Source organism: Chiloscyllium punctatum, chromosome 35 (genome assembly GCF_047496795.1).
Source record: "Chiloscyllium punctatum isolate Juve2018m chromosome 35, sChiPun1.3, whole genome shotgun sequence".
Lineage (NCBI taxonomy): Eukaryota > Metazoa > Chordata > Chondrichthyes > Orectolobiformes > Hemiscylliidae > Chiloscyllium > Chiloscyllium punctatum.
Window position 1 is genome coordinate 21,400,908 of NC_092773.1, and position 19,135 is coordinate 21,420,042.

The window sequence follows — 19,135 nt, forward strand, 5'->3', positions numbered from 1 at the left end:
GGATGCAAGTTATAGAAACAAGCATGGGTTACCATTGCTTACCAGATGATGCTGGACTAGTGTTTGGCAGCAGTGATTTGGGGACAACAGCACTTTATGTTGATAAAGCTCTCCGTGCACAATATAAAATGAGAGCAGGAAGAAGTATATGATTTGGTAATTTGACAAGAGTTTTGTAATGTGTCAGGTAGAACTAGAACACTGGAAATCGAACTGGTGTAGGCAGGAGACCCTCTGAAATTGAGATTTGTGCTGAGGAGGACAGTACATGATTGTCATCCTTAAATATTTCATGTGGACAGGAGGTAGCAGGAGTGTCACAATCCTTACTATGGTCTGTTTACCCACCTGTCTTGTCCACCAGTCATAGGATCAAATCCCACTCTTGCACCCCATCAAGGCTGACACTTCAGTGTTGCACTGAGGAAATGCCAATTTCAATAACATCACCTTTTAGAGAAGACATTAAACACAAGTCCCATCTGCTCAGTCTGGTGAATTTTCAAAGATTAGGACATCTGGTCGGTATGGATGAGTTGAATCAAAGGGTCTGTTTCCATTCTGTATAGCCGTATGACTCAATAATTCCATGACACTATTTGAAGATGAGCAGAGAGAACAACCTGGGAAAATGTGAGGTCATGCACTTCGGTAGGAAGAATAAAAGCATGGACTATTTTCTAAATGGGGAGAAAATTCACAAGTCTGAAGTGCAAAGAGACTTGGGAGTTCTAGTCCAGGATTCTCTCCAGGTAAACTTGCAGGATGCATCAGTAGTTAGGGAGGCAAATGCAATGATGGCATTTACTTTGAGAGGACTTGAATATAAAAACAGGGATGTACTCCTGAGGCTCTATAAGGCTCTGGTCAGATTGCATTTGGAGTATTGTGCACAGTTTTGGGCCCCATATTACAGGAAGGACATACTGGCCCGAGAGTAGTTTCAGAGGAGGTCCACGAGAATAGTCCCTGGAATGAAAAGCGGAACATATAAGGAACGTTTGAGGACTCTGGGTTTATATTTGATGGAGTTTAGAAGGATGAGGGGAGATTGATTTGAAGCATACAGAATACTGAATGGCCTGGACAGAGAAGATATTGGGAAGATGTTTCCCTTGCGAGGAGAGACTGGGACCCGAGGGCACAGCCTTCGAGTAAAGGAGAAACCTTTTAGAACTGAGACAAAGAAAAAAGTCTTTAGCCAGAGAGTGGTGAATCTATGGAATTCATTGTCACAGAAGGCTGTTGAGGCTAGGTCATTGAGTATATTTAAGACTGAGATAGATAGGTTCTTTAGTATCAAGGGGATCAAGGGTTATGGAGAGAAAGCAGGAAAATGGGGTTGAGAAACGTATCAGCCATGATTAAATGGCGGAGCAGATTTGATGGGCTGAATGGCCTAATTTCTGTTTCTATGTCTTATGGTCTTATCTCTTCTGGTGTCAAGACCTTCAATTCTCCTCAAGCTAGACCCAACAAAGACAGCTCATTTCTCTGTCTGCAATAGCAACTCCACTTCATTAGCTGTGAGATGATACACAGATTATGTGATAAGGCGAGTTCTATTTTTAATGCCACTTTTCACCTTGGCGAATGTAACAACCAGAATAGGAACACTGAATGATCAGGAGACACCCAAGTGTGAGATGAATGATCATATCACATTACGATGTTTGCAAGAGGGGGTTTAGCTATAGCAAAGTAAAAATAGAGGAGCCTTAGCCAATCTGGACGTAAGGGTCATCACTGAATTAGAGGTTAGGGCAATGAATAGTAGTTCCCTGAACGTACACTGTTTTCTCATTACACTGGGTTACATCCAACTGGAGCCCATAGCTTCTTGTTGCCATGTGCCACCATCCCCCACCTTGCTGCCTGCTTCTCTGTGCTCCTCCTGTGGCAAAATAATTCCTCATACATCATCTTTGGACAATAAGAAGGAGAAATTATTAAGAAAATATCAGCACTGTACTCCAGGGCTGAATATTGTCTTCTTGCTCGTGGTTTTCATTGAGTCTTTATCATTGAGTATAACACAGACACAATCAAAGGTAGGCTGTTCAGTCTGCAGATCTCTTATCTCCATTCAAATATTTTTCAGGTGGTCCACAAACTGGAACATTATGACCACTGTTGCAAGGTTAGATTATCACCCGGTTACACTCTGCTCCCAGGGAAACAAAGAGGACTTGGATTTATATAGTATCTCTCACAAACCCAAAACATTCCCAAAATGTTTCAGTCACTGAAGGGCTTTTGGAGTTCAGTCGATATTGTAATGCCAGAAACATGAGGCCAGTTTGTGGACAGCAAGCTCTTGTAGACGGCTGAATGAGGATGAAATACCTGCCAACATACTGAGGAGATCTCCTCTGCCATACAAATCTTTTCAATCCAGCTGTAAAAGCATTGGCTTAATGTCTCATTCAAAAGATGGAATCCTGACAATGCAACACTCACTCAGTACTGATCCTCTGACAGAGGGGCATTCCCTCAGCACTGACCGTCTGACAGTACAGTACTCTCTCAGGACTGACCCCTTGTCAGTTTGGCACTCCTTCAGTACTGACCCTCTGACAATACAGCACTCTCTCAGGACTGACCCCGTGTCAGTGTGGCACTCCTTCAGTACTGACCCTCTGACAATGCAGCACTCCCTCAGGTCTGACCCTCTGACAATGCAGCATTCCCTCAGTGCTGACCCTCTGACAGTGCAGTGCTCCCTCAATTCCACACATTGGGTATATCAATTTAGATTATATGTTATCCCTATAGTGGGACATGAACTTGGAAACACCTGACTTAGGCTGGATTGTAACCTACTGACCCACACATCGCCAACTGTCCTTGGATTTTCCCTTGTTGGAACAATTCCATGGATTGATACTGCAGGTCCTAGGACATTCAGTGTGTCCAGTTGGCTCGTGAGCTGGACATTTCAAATAAAGTGTACTTTCTGGGTCATCTGCATTTGTTGGAGATATGTAGTCAGTGACTCATTACTAGAGTTAGCTCAGTTGACTGGTCGGTTTTCAATGCAGAGTAGACTCAACATTATGTGTTCAATTCCAGTACTGGCTGAGGTTACCATGAAAGTTACACCTTCTCAGCCTCTCCCTTCGCCTGAGGCATGCTGACCCTCAGGGTTAAACCCACATGGTTGATAGTGGCCTCCAGTGCATCTCATCCACTTCCCGCACCTCCGCCCTCGAACCCCACCCCTCCAAAATCAAAGCTTCTTACTGTAGAAAAAAGAACACATAAAGCTGCCCATTAGTTAAAACAAGCCAAAATTTAAGCCCAACATAAAGACAAATTTTATCAAAAGACTGGCATTGTCACTTGTTCATAGTAATAGAATATGTAAGTTTAATTAACAGCTGTTTTCCTCTGCATTGGGAAAGCCAGTTTACATCTGATGGGCTTGTTGTTGTTCAAGGAAAGAAGATTCTATTTCGATGTTCTATTTCCTCAAAATCTGTCATTTCATCAAAGAAAACAGCTTCGGCATGACCAGCCTCGTTTCACGACAAAAGTCCTTGTTTAAAATTCGTGCTCTGTAGGCAATGTCGTATCTACTCATCCTATGGGTTTGTGTGGTGACCTGCCCATCAGAGTTAGACTGCGTAAGAACTGTTATCATCTTCTGTGTCTGTAGAATCACTGTTGATGTGATTGTTCAATTCATCTGATAGCTTTTCTAAAACCTTTTCATTCAGAGTGAATGCATCTTCATCTTTAATAAATGAATAATGTGTCATACCAAATGCAACCTACTCCCTCTTTAATTGTTCTCAATGCAATCCCCTCTCTTCATGATTAAGCCGGGAGATTTGAGCTACAGGGAGAGGCTGAATAGGCTAGGGCTGTTTTCCTGGAACGTCGGATACTGAGGGGTGACCTTATAGAGGTTTATAAAATCATGAGGAGCATGAATAGGATAAATCGACAAAGTCTTTTCCCTAGGGTGGGGGAGTCCAGAACTAGAGAGGCATAGGTTTAGGGTGAGAGGGGAAAGATATAAAAGAGACCTAAGGAGCAACTGTTTCACACAGAGGGTGGTACGTGGATGGAATTAGCTGCCAGAGGAAGTGGTGGAGGCTGGTATAACTGCAACATTTAAGAGGCATCTGGATGGGTATATGAATAGGAAGGGTTTGGAGGGATATGGGCCGGGTGCTGGCAGGTGGGACTAGATTGGGTTGGGATATCTGGTCAGCATGGACGAGTTAGACTGAAGGGTCTGTTTCCGTGCTGTACATGCAGTCACACTCTCTCTGTCTTGAGAAAGGGAAAATAGCAAACAGGAATTCTGAAACTGTTGAAGGAACACTAATCTAACAGAGAAAAAAAGTGACCTCACGTTTTGTACATGGACTCTTCAAAACCATAGCAGCTCTTAGAAGAAGCAACTGAGGCCAGAGAAAGAAACAGAGAGAGAGAGAGAGAGAGAGAGAGAGAAACAACGTTAATGAGAGTTAAGTCTGTGACCTCGCATTGGGAAATGTTAGAAAGGGTTTTGAGCAGATGGTAGGGTGAACAGAGAAGAGATTACATGGTGACAGGTCATGGTACAAGGCCCAAGAAAGTGGTAGTGGGACAAGTAAAGAAATAAAAGATGCATCTAGAAGAGGTGAGAATGGCAAGGTAGCTCCAGTTCGACTGAAAAAGAGAACTGAGACAAAAACGCATACCAGCAAAAAGACATGAAACAGAAGAAGGGCAGAGGCTAAGATCTAAAACAATTGAACTGGATGTTGACTCCAGGAGGCTGTTAAATATCTGCTTAAGAGGTATTCAATGTGTGATCATTTTTCTGGTAAAGGCTGCAGGAACCCACTGTTGTAGTTTGAGATTCTTTCGCACTGGAGAGTTAGGCAGTTCTGTCCATTGACATTGATGGGAGCCACAGTCACCTCCGCTATGTAATTATGGAATTATCTAGGGCATTGCTACTCAACAGCACTCTTTGTGACAAGGACGGGGGAAAGGAATTAGGAGGAATCATTCAGGAAGCTGTAATTAACGTCAGTGGGCACTGATTCCCTGTCTGATGGAGTCGTCAACAAGGAAGAGCTCAACAGAAAAAGTGCTCAGAAAGAGAGTGTGAATGATCAGACAGCATCAATCCAGTAGCTGGCTGGACACGGCCCTGGCAGTAAACCAGTTGGCTTCTTATACAGAAAGGCACGAAGGGGAAGTTAAAATAGAAAGGCGACAAGTGGTTAGGAAATATGGATGAAGAACTGGCTTCGTGTTGGCAAGCAGCAATAGTGAAACATCAACACTATCTACTGCCTGAGCCAGGGAACTGGCCAAGTCAGAACTATGCGAATGAATGATGTGCCTGTGGTTCAAAGACATTGATCTGATTGTCTGTTTGTGTCGGGTCTCTGGGGTGCAGAAAGATGATGGATGGTTCCTGGCTACGTCTGAATGAGAGATTGACTGGCCGAGAGTGCCTTTGTTAATGTGATCATCCAGACGGAGAAGGCAAGAAAGAGCTTTTCCTTTCTAAGACACGTTTCACTGCCTCTACGGCCTGAAGCACTTTGCAGTCATTTTAAAATATCCGCTGTTGTAATGTACGAAACACAGCAGCCAATTTTCACACAGCAAGCTCCCAGAAACAGCAATGTAATACTGACCAGACTATCTATTTTCAATGATTTTGATGGTGGATTAATATTGACCGGGTCACTGGGATAACCCCCCTCTGCCCTGCAAACCCCTGTTCTTCTTTTAAACAGTGCCATGAGGTCTTTTACATTGGCAGAGGGGTCCTTGGGTTAATATCTCACTTGAAAGACAGAATCTCAGTCGGGTCAAACTGCTTTCTCTTTTTGGTTTTGCCCGTGTCAGTTATCAGCTGCAGCTCAGTTGACAGTATGCTTGTCTCAAGAGTCATGAGATTGTGGGTTCAAACCGCACTGAAATGACCAGTTGTGCACATAAACAAAAACCAAAATGACTGCAGACACTGAAAATCAGAAACAAAACCAGAAACTACTGGGAAAGCTAAGCACCTCTGGCAGCACCTGTGGAGAAAAATCAGACATAACGTTTCTGGTCCAGTGACCATTCCTCAGAACTGTGCACATGACCTAGGGTGGTACTCAAGTGTACTACTGAGGGAAAAAGTGAGAACTGCAGATGCTGGAGATCAGAGCTGAAAATGTGTTGCTGGAAAAGCGCAGCAGGTCAGGCAGCATCCAAGGATCAGGAGAATCGATGTTTCGGGCATAAGCTCTTCACTGCACTGTCACGATATGGCATTGTTTGTTGAAATGTTAAATTTGACAACCCTATTTGCCCTCACTAGTAGATACAACACCTCTAGGCTTGATTGCATTATATCATAAAAGACCAGGGGAACTCTCCCTAGCCTTACATTTATCAATAAGCATCATTAAAACAAATTATGGGGTTAGTATTATAGTGTGGGAGCATGCAGTGCGCGAAGTAACTGCTGTGATTCCAGCCTGTTCACACCTGTGGACCATCTCTCAGTTCTGGAATCCTCTTGTCTGCACCTTCTCCAGGATGAGTACATCTATGTAGTCTTGTGGACACAGAACACTCAACAAAGATTTGTGCATCATCACAGGGTTCTCATGTGCCATTTAATACACTGTATAGCAGATTAGGGGCACTGATTTCCTCATTTCCAAAAGCGAGACCTTTCCAAGTCAGAATGAGAAAAAGGTAGCAAAAAAGGGACTCTTTGTTTTCAACAATCCACACTGACTTGCTTCCCTGAATTAATCTATGCACTCCCATGTAAATCTGAAGCTCCCCCATTGTTCCTGGAGGCTGGCAGAACTTGGGAAAGATTTCAAGATTTAAAAGCAAGAGGGGCTCTGATTGTGTGTTAATTGTGAGTAAAGAGGCAGAAAGGTTTTGAAATGTGCAGTGGGTTTGTGAGAGCCCTCCAAACAAGTGGAAATCTTCAGCTGCTTCCTCTGGTTCAAAAGGCAATCTCACTTAGAAAAATACTATTTTGAAGGGCTTAGGAGAAAAGAGTTGGTTGGATGAGGTGGAGGTTGGTGGCGGGGTGGTGCCCGGAGCTTGTAGGCAAGAGTGTAGCTAATTGGATATTTTCTTCAATGAGCTCGCAGGAAGAGCCAAATGGCCACCCTCATCCTGATTCCATCAATGTTCTGCATGTATTTGTCTTCATATGCTTTCTGCTGACTTAGTCTCAAGTACACCATGAAGAGCCTGTGCTCAGAGTGGTGGGAAAGACTTCCTATCATACACTCTGCTGCTCCTTTCGCCAGATCCTGGCAGATTGGCTGGTGAGTCAGAACCTGTGGATTGATGCCCTGCAGCTGCATGCTGGCAAGTGCAGCATGCCTGAACAGCGATGACAGCACTGGTCTTGTACAGATCCATACATGACTCAATTACTGAACACATCTCACTTGCTGTCTCTCTCTCTCTCTGCTGTGGCTGACAGGGACAACTATCCACCCCTGGAAAGCAGCAACATCCTCCTCCTTCTGTTGACCTGCAGGAATAGAAACTGCTATTCAGTTCTCCAGGTTAGAAAATTTATTTGTTACGTTGTGTGCATGTCAGAGAAGTGAAGTGGCAGGGCACATCTCCCGTGGAGTAAATTTGTGTTTTTATAGCACAGTGTATTTCATATACAAGTATATCCTTCCAATTGGCTGTTAATATGCTCAAGTATCCTGGACAGTTTCATGGCAGAAGCTAGCATATGGGATCGCACAAAATGTACGGCCACTCAGGATCAGGATCAGGAGAGACTCCTTTACACAGTATACTGTGGATCTTTGAAACAGATGCTCAGACGTTGAGCACACTTGAAACGGATGGATTTCTGAGCAAATAGGAGAGGGAAGGTGGAATTGACAGAGAGTTCAGTCATGAACATACGTTTTATTTATTTTTTCTATGTGGGCGTCACCAACTAGGCCAGCATTTATTGCCTCGCCCTAATTGCTCAGAGTCAGCCACATCGCGGTGGGTCTGGAGTCAGATGCAGGCCAGACCAGGTAAGATTGCCAGATTTCCTTCCCTGGAAGAAAATAGATGAATTTATATGACAAAGGTCTCCTTTTATTCTGGATTTATTTTCAATTAAATTCAAATTTCACCATCAACCATGGTGTGATTTGAATCCATGAACCCAGTTAATTAGCCAGGTTCTTTGGATTATGAGTCCGGTGACATTATCACTTTGCCACTGCCTGCCCTGGCATGCAGGGGAGAGCAGGCTCAAATTGCTGAATGGACTATTCCTGCCCTGATTTCTTGTTCTCATGTATATTTGACACTAAGCCGCATAAAGGCACATTAGAACAGGCAACCAAAAGCTTCTAAATGAGTGTCTTAAAGGAGGAGAGCAAGGCAGAGAGATTTAGAGATGGAAGACCAGAGTTTGGGGCCCGCGCAGCTGTAGGCATGTGTGCCAATGAAGATATAGTGGAAGTCAGAGGTGAGCAAGTGTCTCGAAGTGGAGGGATGCAGAAACCTCAGAAGGTAATTGCAAGGTGACAGAAGGTTACAGAAGTCAGAAGGGGCGCGGCCAATGTCTGGAGGATAATTGTACAAATCAGTTTGTCAAAGAGTGCATGTTTATACCAGTAGAAGTACAGTCACTAACAGAGATCTCAGAACTCTAAGAAATGGTGTTCTGTTTGTCTTGACTCTGCAATTTTGAAATGGTCAGCTCCAGTTCAAGTGATCTTGTATGTCACGTAGCAAACTAGTTCACAGCTTCAAAGGCCAGCATAAGTCAGTGTCTACACCATGCCTCTTGTTAATATTGCACATTTTACTGAAACATTTAAACCAGATCCATTTTGTGATTAGTCTGGATGAATTGTTCTTTTATTTTGAAGCAACTCACTGCAGTGAGTCATGTGTAGGTAGGTGTTCAGGAGTAAATGTATTTAATGGAAAATGATTGGCATTTCCAAATGTGTGTGAACATTTAAAAACATGACATTGCCTCGTCGATTATTTAGGTAGGGGTGTGTGTGTGTGTGTGTGTGTAACAGGGCAGGTGTGTAACTGTAGCTATCCCGTGAAGGACAGCTTGCTGGCTATTGATGGCTTTAATCTCAATTCCACACACATCCAACACAAATCATCCTTCTGCAAGACGTTAGGAGGATGGCAAATAATGTAGTGCAGAAGGGGCTATTTGGCCTATCCTGTCTGCACCAGCTCTTTGAAAGAATTTGTTTTCCTATCTTCCGTCACAAGTGTGGGCAATGGGAGGTAACAGGATTTTTAATGATAGATACTTCAGACCACCTCGACCAGCTGTTGGCTTTGGGAGTCCAACTTCCAACTTCAGATGGAAAATGCTTGATCTGTCCTGCGACAGCCTGACAGTCTCTCCACCTCCTCAAGGAGAACAGCTCCAGCAGCTCTCACAACATCCTCACAACCAAAGACCTTCATCCCTGCAACCAGTCTCACAACTCTCTTGCGCATCCTCTCAAAACATTTCACATCCTTCCTGAACTGTGGTGCTCCAGTTCAGTCTGAACCAATGTTCATTAGAACTACCTTCCCCTTCAGCTTCTATGTCCCTTAATAACATGGGAAATAGGAGGAAGAGGCTGTTGGGTCCTTCAAAACCATGATATTCAATAGATATTGGCTGATCTTCTATTTCAACTCCATCATCCCATACTCTCTCCATATCTATTGACGATTGAACATCCATTGATGACTTGAATATTTATCATACTTCAATTTCACTATTCCTCACGTCAATACAAATCTGCCTTTTGAGATAATGATGTTTTACACTTATCAATTCTTTTGTGCACTGAACACTTTTGTCAGCTGAGCAACGGTGACATCCTGTCTCCAAACTCCACTACTCCAAGCACTGACATCCACAGGTCCCACTCACACGTGCCCCAACACAACGGGATTCCCCCTGGATGCAATCAGTCCTTTCAGAAGTAAATGATTAGCTTTTGCCTGAGTCACTTTCCCTTGTTCCTGGGAGCTATTAAAGCATTGAGTGAATGAGGCCACTGTACCAGTGACTGCTTTCCAGTACTGGAACCAGGCCAATGATTAAATCCCACAGAGTTGCCGTGCAGCTGTGATACCACTCTGGTATTCACCATCTAATGTGGCATCACAGGACCAATATTAGCAAAACCAACTCCAAACAGAGTTTTTCAAAATAGTCTCACTGCGACTTGTGAATCTCAGCTCTATGGGTTCATTGATTTGTCAGTGTTGGACAAACACAAGCTACCAGAGCTTCAAGTTTACCCAAAATATCATTAAAAGCATGTCTGATCATGAGAGCACCACGCACATTTCAACCCCATGGGGGGACTGCCTTTGATCATTTTTTAATAAATTGGTGAAAAGAGAAAAATATTGTCAAAGACTTTTGTCAGGAGTCACACAAGAATGCCAAATTTCAAGTGATCACAACAATCTATGATATGAGTATAAACTGAACCGATTGGTTGGCAAGTGAACTCTGACGAGCTGTGGTGAAAGCAAGAGAGAACCATAGACTCTCCAAGCTCTAGGCAATTCAAAAAAAAGGATCATGGGCTGCTCTTCTCCCTGTAGTTGCAGAGTACAGGTCACTTTCTATGAATGTTGGCCGCTTCTACCAAGTGTAAGTGAGTCACATTATGAGCTTGATCAATTGTCTTAAACTGGTTATTATCACATTTGGGGTGGTTCTGCAAGAGCTGCTTCAGCAACCTACCTTTCTTTCAGTAATATCCAGGTTCTATATTACCTATGATGTGTTGTATCCATTTTCCGTGATTTCAGGCTGTGGGAGCTTTTGGGGCTTTCAGGCAATGGGACTGAGCAAATAGTTCTTACAGAGAGCCAGACATACAATGGACCGTATGCTTCTCTCAGTACAAGTGTTATCCTTTTAATTGTCTTGGGAATTTAAGAACCACTCACAAGGCCAGTATTTACTGCTCACCCTTCAATGAAGATGGTAGCAAGCCACTTTCTTGACTCACTGCAGACTACATGATGTAGGTACACTCACAGAGCTTCATTCTGTAGCAAGGCTTGCCAGGTCACTATAGAGAGAAGCTAACAGTCATCCGCATTACGATGAGTCTGGAGTCACAGGCAGACCAGACCGGATTACGAATGGCAGATTTCCTCCCCTGAAACACTTGAGTGAATCAGGCGGGTTTTTAACAACAATCTGGCAGTATCAATGCAATTCACCTGCAAACTATTTGCTCTGCACTGCAAGCCAGCTGGTTTGCTCAATCTGATTCATCAATATCTGCATTAAATTCCTGGAAGCAGACTATATACTGAAATGCAGGAGCAAATGTTACCCAAGAATGCTTTCTCTGGGCAATTCTGTATTATTTCATGCAACACTGATCCTCTGAGATGAGAAATACTCAGACAATGTACCTATCCTGGCAAACTCCACAGGGGTCTTTATTGATTTTGGAGTCAAGTCAGAATGCGAGCAGTGACAGACTAGAATCTCATCATTAGTTACAAATAGGTTGATTGGGGATGATGAGTCCTAAGTATTATATAATCATGTAGCTTAAAGGAGGCCATTTGGCCCATTATATGTGTGTTATCTCTTTGAAAGAGCTATCCAATTAGTCCTGTTTCACTGCTCTTCCCTCATAGCTCTGCAAATCCTTTCCAGGTATATAATCATTTGAATGCTCCAAACAAATCTGTTCCATCACCCTTTCAAATTGACCAGAAAGTGTACAGTGTAAAAAAAATTCTAGATTTTTTTGCCAATTGTCTTACATCTGCTTTCCCTGGTTACCAACTGTCCTGCCACAGAAAACAGTTTCCAACAGCTATTTTGTCGAAACCCTTCATAATTCAATCTTTCTCTGATGTATCCTGCTCAAAGACAAACGACCCTGACTTGGAGTCCAGAGTATGGCGACTTGCACTTAGACACGCCATTTTCTGTATCCATTGCTCCCAAGGCAGTCTCTTCGACATGGGGTGACAGGACACCTGCTTACACAGCACTTCAGAGAGTATCTCCGGAGCAACCAACCAACCCCACCGCCCTGTGGCTGAACACTTTAACTCCCCCTCCCAGACATGCAGGTCCTGGGCCTCCTCCATCGCCACTCCCTTACCACCCGATGCCTGGAGGAAGATAGACTCATCTTCCACCTCGGGACCCTCCAACCCCATGGCATCAATGTGGACTTCACCAGTTTCCTCATTTCCCCTCCCCCCACCTTATCCCAGTTCCAGCTCAACACCGCCCTCCAGACCTGTCTTACCTGCCCATCTTCCTTCCAACCTATCCACTCCACCCTCCTCTCTGACCCATCTCCAATACCCCACCTCCATCCACCTACTGCACTCTCAGCTACCTTCCCCCTCTCCTACCTCCCTCCACCCCACCCCCATCCCATTCATCTCTCTATCCCTGAGGCTCCCAGCCTCATTCCTGATGAAGGGTTTTTGCCCGAAACGTCGATTTTCCTGGTCCTTGGATGCTGCCTGACCTGCTGTGCTTTTCTAGCACTTTACTCTCGACTCTGATCTCCAGCATCTGCAGTCCTCACTTTGACCTTGTTTTGACGTTTGTCCTGAGAACTCAAGTCTTTAATACCTTCTTACTTGCTCTACCTTTAAAGTTTAGACTTGAATCCTAAAGTGAGGTGCACAAACTTGGCCACATCTTCCACCTCAAGCTGACCCAGTTTTTACAAAGATTCGCACAACTTTCTTACTCTTGTTTTCAACAGCACGCAAGATTTCTCTTTGCTCTGCAAACAGCTTTCTCAACTTGTCCTGTTGCTCAGTCTGAAGTAACGGACCAGAGATTCCTATTGAAGGTCCCCCCACCTCACCCCTTCAACCCTCCCCCAACGCCCTCACCATTTCCCCAGTCACTGAGGGATGACTGCGGTGGCTCTAATACCATCCCATTAACACTGCTTCACTGTGTGTAACACAACTGCAACAGGGTCACTCTGTCAGACTATGGACTTCAAAGCGGTGAGGTAAACATTGCATAATGGCACAGAAAATTTCTGGAGATAAAATACTTGCCTTAATTCAGCACTGCAGATTGGAGGGACATGGTTCAATTCTTCAAGCCTCAGAGGTCAGACTCAAGTCAGAAACACATCAGTCCTAGAGTGGGGAAGGAGGCCATTCAGCCCAAGGTGCCTGCACTGGCTTGTTAACTGAATACCATGACAGAGCACCAATCTCCTGCATTCCCCCATGCCCCTGTAAGGAATTTAGATCTTAATAATCTTCCAATGCCTCATTTGAAACTGCCACCAACACACTTCCAGGCAGTGCTTTCCATACCTTACTCGCTGTGTTTTTTTCTCATATCACATTTGCTCCTTTTGCAAATCACTTTAAATCTAATGTCCTGTTCTCAGGTATCATTTCTCCCTATCCACTCTTTCCAGCCAGTTCATGATTTCAAAACCTCTATGAAATCTCCCTTTAGCCGTCATCTCTCCGAGAAGAACAATCCAACTTCATCATCTTATCCTCATAACAAAGTTCCTCATTCCTGGAACCATTCTTCAAGATCAGTTCTGCACTCTGTCAATGCAGTCACATCTTTCTTATTATGTGGCACACTGAAATGTATGCAATACTCCACTTGAGGTCTAACCAGTCTCTTATACAGGGCCTATTCAGCAACTGTGCATCTGTTATTTCGGGAAGGGAACACAAGAAGGAGACTGGGGAAGAAAATTCCATTCAGCTCCATCTGAACCCATTCATCCAGAGAGAATTGACAGTCCTTTTGAGCACTTTTCTCTGGAAACGTGATGGCTGAAAAGTGACTTAATAGCAGTCTTTAAGATTATGAAAAGTTTGATTGGGTAAACATGGAGAAGATGTTTCCATGTTGGGAGATCAGAACTACATAAAAACAAGGTACTTGTTCATAAACCTGATCAGGAATTCAGGACAAATGACTTTGCTCAGAGAGTGGTGAGAATACGCAACTCGCTCCGAGATGAAGTGGCTAAAGTCAATATTGGCGGAAGCTGGGTAAGCACAAGGACAGCAATGAAGAGAAGAATATACTGCTAGGTCAGAGATAAAGAGATTATATGGACAGCTCAGAAACAGTAGAAACACCAGCATGGAGTCATTGGGCTGAACAGCCTGGTTCTGTTTGATGCCTTCAATGCAGAACTGGAGGGAACAAGAGAGATATGAATCTGCCTCACCTCAGAGATGGAAAAGTCACAAGGTCCAATGTAAAACAGATCATTTCTGTTGTTTTGTAACTTGTCCTTGGGACGTGAGCATCACTGCTAAGTCCAATACTGATTGCCCATCCCTAACTGCCCTTTGAGAAGGAGGCAATAAGCTGCCTTCTTGAACTGATACAGTTCATGAGTTAGATGGACATGCGCACACTGCCATTAAGGAGGGAGTATCAGGGCTTTGATCCAGCAACAGAAACGGATGATTGATATAGTTCCATTTCAGGACAGTGTGTGGCTTGCAGAAGAACATACAGGAGATGTTCCTACATATCTGCTGCTCCTTGTTCTTCCAGGTGGCCTTGGCTGCGGTTTGAGGACAGCCAAGAAGGCAGTTCACTGCACCTCCAATGGCTCATTCCCCTGTTCATCACAACAGTGCAAGCTGCAATCTCAGTATTTCACAGTCATAACTAACCTGGGATCAGAAACGAGAACAAAGGAATCTTAGACAAGAGGAAACAACATCTTACAGCCTGTTATATGTCTACCGATTCTTTGAAACATCTGTTTAATTAGACCCACTCCTGAGCCAGTTCTCTGTTGCAGGCAATTTTTTTTCTCAAGTATTTATGCATGTCTTTTAATCCAATTCACAGCAACTGCCGACATGATAATAGTTTCTCTGCATCTTCTTCCCCTATTTTCATGTTGAGAGAATAGCGCAAGAAAGATCTATGCATAATAGATTGTGAAATTCAACCTCACAGACAGCGTTTGCCGCTTAAACAAAACCGCTTGTTTTACAGCCCAGTTGTAAAATTATACAATTCCTGGTGGGATACTGAATCATGCAGAACAGGATTGGTTTGATCCTAGGTTGGCCCAATATCCAATACTCTGAATCTTGGCAGAAGTTATCTGCAATTGACATGGGAAGAGCAGAGCTTTGTGCTTCTAATCACTCCCTGGCCATCCCTTCGAGAAAGTGAATGAGATCAAGTGAAGACAGTATAGGCCTGCAAGCATGCCGCAGCATTATTATTACCTGGATCAAGGGATTCTTGGTTCGAGCCCCACTCCAGGCTTTGAGCACAAAAGTCAAGGATGATGCTCCAGTGCAGCACTGAGCGAGTGCTGCACAGCCTGAAAGTGATGTTTATCTGAGTTAAACAGGACTCTCAAGTCCCACTGCATTGAATAGGTGAGTTATGGTCTGTCATCATGTGGTCTTTCAGCAGTCTCAGTGAGATAAGGAAATTACATTCTTCTGACAAGCACAGAGCGGGATGGTTAAGAGTTAACAGCCTGATAATGAAGAGGTTGCAATTAAATCCGTAATGCTAGCTTTTAACATTTGTATAATGTGAGGAATTGATGATAAAATGACACTAACTATTCCAGCTGTCAGCTCCCATAACCCTGCAATGGCACACATTCCAGAACCTTCTTCATTTTAATCAGCTGCATCCATCATTATTATAGTGTGGATGTCATTTATTAAAACACTTTCATTTACTTGCAAAATGTATTTGAATATAAATTTTCCATTAGCATAAATGTTTTTTTTTCATTCCATGTTTTTGAACTGCATTGTTTTATGGGTGCAGGAAATTATGTACCTGGCACATCAAAACCGCCTTTCCTGAATTTGAATTGAATTAAATCTGCCAATGTCTAATTGGATTGTGAACTCCCCAAGGAATTTACATTCCACATCCAAACAGAAAGTAAAACAAAGTTTCACATATGTCAACAGTGTTGTAAAATGAAAGGAACTAATCATATCTTTATTGAACAACCTCACTCTCCATCACCTTTTCTCTCTATCCCAACTCCCACACATTCACCCTCCCTCCCCATTCCCAAATCTGCTCACTCACCCTATCCCAAATCACATTCACTCACCCTCTTTCCTGATCACCATACCCCACCCAATCACCCTATCCCAAATCCCACCCTCTCTCCCTATTCCCAAATCTCCTCATTCACCTGTCTCAAATCCCACCAACTCACCGTCTCTTCCTATCCCCAAATCCCACACACTCACCCTTTCTCCCTATCACCCTTGATCCCACACACTCACCCTTTCTCCCTATCACCCTTGATCCCACCCACTCACCCTTTCTCCCTATCACCCTTGATCCCACACACTCACCCTTTCTCCCTATCACCCTTGATCCCACACACTCACCCTTTCTCCCTATCACCCTTGATCCCACCCACTCACCCTTTCTCCCTATCACCCTTGATCCCACACACTCACCCTTTCTCCCTATCACCCTTGATCCCACACACTCACCCTTTCTCCCTATCACCCTTGATCCCACACACTCACCCTTTCTCCCTATCACCCTTGATCCCACACACTCACCCTTTCTCCCTATCACCCTTGATCCCACACACTCACCCTTTCTCCCTATCACCCTTGATCCCACACACTCACCCTTTCTCCCTATCACCCTTGATCCCACCCACTCACCCTTTCTCCCTATCACCCTTGATCCCACACACTCACCCTTTCTCCCTATCACCCTTGATCCCACACACTCACCCTTTCTCCCTATCACCCTTGATCCCACACACTCACCCTTTCTCCCTATCACCCTTGATCCCACACACTCACCCTTTCTCCCTATCACCCTTGATCCCACCCACTCACCCTTTCTCCCTATCACCCTTGATCCCACACACTCACCCTTTCTCCCTATCACCCTTGATCCCACACACTCACCCTTTCTCCCTATCACCCTTGATCCCACACACTCACCCTTTCTCCCTATCACCCTTGATCCCACACACTCACCCTTTCTCCCTATCACCCTTGATCCCACCCACTCACCCTTTCTCCCTATCACCCTTGATCCCACACACTCACCCTCTCTAGCTATACCCTGTGCACCTATGCACTCCCCTTTCTCCTAATTGCTGAACCCCGGTACCCACTTTCCCTCCATCACTATCATTTCCCATCTACCAAAATCCTCACTCACCACCCACACCCCTCAATCCCTACCTCCCCATATCCTCAATCCCACTTTCTCCCTAAAACCCCCAACCCCACCTACCCACATTCATCAATGTTCTTTAATCCCTTTTAGCCAGCTTCTCCTCAATCCCACTTACCCTCCTTCTCAACATACCCTTTAGTCCCACCTTCTCCCTACATCCATCAATCCCAACTACCCACCATACCTCTTACTTAATCAGCTCTTCCCATCATCCCCAAGTGCAGTTTCTTGTGTCTGTTTCACTGTGTCCCTGAATGGCATCATCATTCCTGAAGAAGGGCTTATGCCCGAAACGTCGATTCTTCTGTTCCTTGGATGCTGCCTGACCTGCTGCGCTTTTCCAGCAACACATTTTCAGCTCTGATCTCCAGCATCTGCAGTCCTCACTTTCTCCTGGCATCGTCATAACACTTGTCCTGTCTGTACCATAGTCTATCATCCCACAGTTAGAATCCACTTAAAGTAGAAAGTCCCAATGGTTCCCTTTGCTCATTGTTTCACATTTCCGCTGATATTTGAACCCACAACAGCCAACAGTTTGAAGGGATCGATGCCATTCTTCCTTCCAGAGAGAGTGTATTGATGTAACCAATCTTAGGAACATAATCACTTTGGGTTTACTATGTAACACTTTAGATTTAGGGCACAGTAACAATTGATTCATTCAAGCGCAATTGAGAAAAGGTAGATGCTGCAGGCCTTACCTCAGAGACAAAATTATGGTTTATATAGATCTGCAACAGCTGAAATATATGACCCCCACCATTTCTGCAAGGTGAGAATACCTAGCCCTGTGAAAGGCACTAATGTACTAACTTGGGGCAAAGTGGTTCTCACCCCATGCTTAGAAAGCAAACCAGTAAGTTAGCGTAGAGGACAAAGGGATTACTTAATAAATTGATGTTGAGGCAAAAGACAATCAGCATTTTTAATGATGCTCCATGTCCTCAATTTAAAATCCAGAGCTTCTATTTTTATAGAATAGCCTACCAAATATATATTCAAAGAGAGAGAGAGAGAGACAAAACTATGTACACATTAAACACTTATAAATGTACATTGAGACAGTCATTGAGAAAGAAGCTGCTAATTACTGTTCAAGGCACACAAAAGGATTGTGTCTGAGTGTTGAAGGCTGTTTAAAATACTCAAACAATTCGTCCTCGATAAGAAGCAATCGGGGGCTACAGACATTGATAAAATTGAATAGAAATAGGAATAGATTCACCGTTAGGATGGGAAGGAGAAGAGGTCACAAATGCCTTTAACAAGAGGGGCTGAATTACCACCTTGGTGCGGATCATAGTGAAAAAATATCTTCATGATCAGCACATTTCCTTTTGGAAGAGCACTGCTGCCATAGCAACAAGAAATGAAATATTTCACTTTTCCAAGCACTAATGATGCAACATTTTCTTGTATTAAAAATACATCAAGAGGTCACAGGCACTGCAGGTACATGATAGCATGAATACACAGATTAACTCTCTCAGTCTATCACGTGTCCTCTGTTCTCCATCACTCTGTCCTTCATTGTCTTTCCATCCATGTCCAAACTCACGCCAACCCTTACACGTTCACCCTCCATTTACCCACCCATCAGACATTGCAAAGGAACCTGATGGATGAAACGACTGAGTGGGCTGTTCGGGCAAATGTGGGGTCATCGAGTCATACAGCAAGGAAATAGACCCTTTGGTCTAACTCATGCTTGCCGATCAAGTTTCCCAAACTAAACTATTCCCATTTTCCTGCATTTAGCCGATATCCTTTGTAAATTTTCTGGCATCTTGGATCCAATATCTGTAAATTAGAGTACTTTGTAAATGGCTAGGATACACTAACGTAAGGACACAAGGAATAGAAACAGGAATAGAACATTTGAGCCTGTTCTGTCATTCATTCGGCCATGGATGACTCGAGGCCTGTGTTCCTTTCAGTGTC

General features: G+C 43.9%; 1 protein-coding gene across 4 annotated transcripts in view; it reads left to right on the forward strand.

The window, feature by feature from the left end:
- LOC140459759 (phytanoyl-CoA hydroxylase-interacting protein-like) overlaps positions 1-19,135 on the forward strand; it is a 52,536-nt gene that overhangs the window by 11,340 nt on the left and 22,061 nt on the right. The window contains exons 1-2 of one of the 4 annotated variants that reach the window (XM_072554262.1): positions 1,496-1,555; positions 7,460-7,544. The exons of 1 other annotated variant lie outside the window; for it this stretch is intronic. The gene's annotated coding sequence lies outside the window, so the exon portion shown is untranslated. Of the gene's footprint in view, positions 1-1,495; positions 1,556-7,459; positions 7,545-7,952; positions 8,022-19,135 lie in introns of those variants that run through there. 2 more of the 4 variants (XM_072554261.1, XM_072554263.1) reach the window with 2 other exon arrangements.